Raw genomic sequence first — 3,387 nt, 5'->3', positions numbered from 1 at the left:
AAAGGACGATGACAAAATAAGTTTGCGCTTCCATGTTTCAGATTGAAATATCTGGCGGCCCCAATTCCAGCCCTGCAAAATCTCTCTTCTCCACCGTTCCCTTCCGCGCCCAGATTGCTCAAATCCCTAATTCACCGCCAACCCAAGCAAAGTTCGAATCGCCCCTCATCTCGTCTCTTTCCCCACATCTGTGCCGGACGACGACGACGATGACGACGGTCGCGCTTCACCACTGCACCGGAGCTACCTCATCTACGCCCTCGTCCACCGCACCGGGTGGTCCACTGACAACGTCGGCCACCGCAACCGACGTGCCTCACAGACATCGACTTCCACCGCATCAGGTGCGTTTCATCGACGCCGTCTCCTAGCTCACGGGGGCTACTTCACCGAGCACATCATCGCACCTCCGCCCCCTGAGGCCGTTGGGGCTTCACCAACGATATCGTCCATCGCATCGTAGCGCTCCGCTGCCACTCAAGATCTGCATCCATGCGCGGCCAGCCAACGCCAGCGCATCACCCTCAACGGCTCTGAAGTGACCCGCACTCACTACAAAAAAATACACTTCCGTGATGATACGTGTTTGTCATAGTAGGTCGCGTTTTTTGTCATGCATGTACATCGATGACAAATTTATGACGGAATCGAGATAGTCATACCTGTGCTGTCGTAGAAGTGTTCGATGACATTACCAAAATTATCATCACGGAAGTGTCCACTTCCATGACGATAAATCGCGCGTCACAGAAGTGCTTTCGTCAAGGGTGACTGACATGTGGCATCCACCGGTAACGGAACGCCGTTAAGCTATCGGGTCGGGTTTTGGATCCGATAACCCGTTAACAGCCCCGACCAATGGGGATTTTCCACGTGTAAAATCATCATTGGCTAGAGGAAACACATGTCGGCTCATTGTTGGGACAGATGTCATCCACTCATTGGACAGAAGACGCCTATGATACGTCGACACGTGGCACGACCCAACAGAGGCCCATTCCTGTGAAAAGGCCGGCCCGTTTGACTTGGTCAAAAGGTGACGGGCCGGCCCATGGAAAGCCTGTTAACGGCCTGTTCGCATATAGCCCATTTACAGCCCACTAACCCAAAGCCCGTTACGCCCTATCCGAATTAGGCCCAGTAGCGTCATCTGGGCCATCCAATATGATTCCAGCCCGTTTTCACTTCTGGCCCATGTATGTCCCATGACGTCTTTCGGCCCATATGAGGCCCTATGTAACTCTAACGGCCCATGGTGAAACTGGCCCGCGATGAACAGTGTATTACTTTAGACCCATTAACGGCCCGTGGTGAAACTGGCCCGTAATGAATAGTGTATCGCTTTATACCCTTAAGGGCCCGTTATTCAGTTGGGCCGTTTACAGCCCATGTTATCTTTCGGCCTTCTCAGAGCCCATTTATTCTTGGGCTTATTTGCAGCATTCGGTTACTTACGGCCCGTTACTGTCATTTTCTGCTTGTGGGCCAAATTCAACCCGTCGTTACAGTCGGCCCATTTGTGGTCCGTTAGTCTATTGGGCCATTTTCATAGCATCACCAAATACGGCCTATTAACGGCCCGTTATGGTCAGCCAATAAAACATACGATTTCCATTATAGGCCCGTCTACGTCCCATTAAAGACCAGTACAAGACCCATAAATGAGTCGGCGGCCCATGGATCCTACGTGACGTAGAAGGCCCATGGATCCTGCGAGACGTAGAAGGCCCATGGACACTGCGATACGTAGAAGGCCCATGGATCCTGCGAGATGTAGAAGGCCCATGGATCCTACGAGACATAGAAGGCCCATGGATCCTACGAGACGTAGAAGGCCCATGGTCGGGCAAGTTGGCCCCCATTTGAACGATATAGCATATTCAAAGAATTATCCTACTCAATACTATCACCTCTAAAAAGCATACACTATACAACAAAGAGATCAAGGCATAGAAAGGTAGAATAATCCTACACTATACAATAAAGAAATTACAGTCGATTATACCCACTGGGCATTATGGTACGGCACATGTGATAATAAAGCATACACAAACAGCACATTACATACACTGGGCAAATACGGCTCATACATCATGGATGTGCATCAACTTAACTCCATTTGAACTATAATCTCTTCAGAAAATAGGATTGGCCGGATTCAGATAGCACAAATTTCAGTCTGCAAAATCTCCAATTCCTTCATGGTTACCTCATTGTCTTGTTTCATTTTTTTGACTCCTGCATCTAATACCTGCATGTACAGTCTCAACTTGTTGATTATACGTTGACAATCATGTACACGTTGTCTTGCCACCTCTAGTTGATGCTCGAGAACATCAGCACATTCTAATTCCAATCCATAATCATTCGGTAACGGCCATGCCGCACTGCTCGCAGATTTTTGTGTTGATGTCACTTCATCCTGAAATGTTTCTGTAAGTACACATGACTAGGACAAAAATATAGTTACAACAGTGAAGCGAACAAGACATTATTTTGTACTACATGGCAAAACAGGACTAACAATAATGTTACACGTCACTTTCACAAAAAAATGTTACACGCCATGAAGCATAAGCAGGTGATATTTTAAAAATTATAAAAAAGATAGTCTATGCAGCCTGCATACAGAAATCCCTCTTAGCTCACCAGAGGAGCATGATGCTGGGGCCCAATCAAAAACACAGACAAGTTACAAATTTAGGCAGCACGTTGCGTATAAGTAAGCAAGCAGTTGGCCATTCTGTACCTCAATTAAAGTCTTAGGGAGCATAATGAACAGCAGAGGGTTTCATACAAACATACTACAACAGGCAAAACTATGCAATCATTAGCATAGTATAAACTAGATTGTGAGCCTCATGCAATAATAGTTGGTTAATAGACTTCAAAGCTTCAGGCACACTTCGGCAGAGTAGTTAAATGGTAAGGCCTTTAATTATGTCAACTAATAGTGATACAAGTACCGAACATCAGGCATAATTATTTGGGCATCTCATTAAGTGAGGACAAATAAAGCAATTGAAAAGAGAAAATTAACTATGCCTGAAACAAATAAGGAATTGAACTGTTGAGTTGCATACAGTGACTTACCTTAGCAGGTTGAAGAGGCTCAGCGCAGCTCCTACTTCCCTTGCAAGGCTCCTTCCTAACATCTTGTACTTGGAAATCCTCAATCTTATCTTCATTGCACCCCTCTGCAAGGTGACACAAACTAGTTACTCGTCTCCTTGGAAGATAAATATGCATACTTTCCAGTCTGTGAACACAAAAGGATGAGATTATAACAAAACAACACCACATAATGAAACATGCCGCATCTCTTGCACTTGCACTAAATGAAATGAGCATTTACTATGTCTGCACTATGTAAAAACTAGGCATACC

This window comes from Triticum dicoccoides, chromosome 1B (genome assembly GCF_002162155.2).
Source record: "Triticum dicoccoides isolate Atlit2015 ecotype Zavitan chromosome 1B, WEW_v2.0, whole genome shotgun sequence".
Classification (NCBI taxonomy): domain Eukaryota; kingdom Viridiplantae; phylum Streptophyta; class Magnoliopsida; order Poales; family Poaceae; genus Triticum; species Triticum dicoccoides.
The sequence above is the reverse complement of the archived record's forward strand: the minus strand, read 5'-3'. Positions refer to the sequence as shown.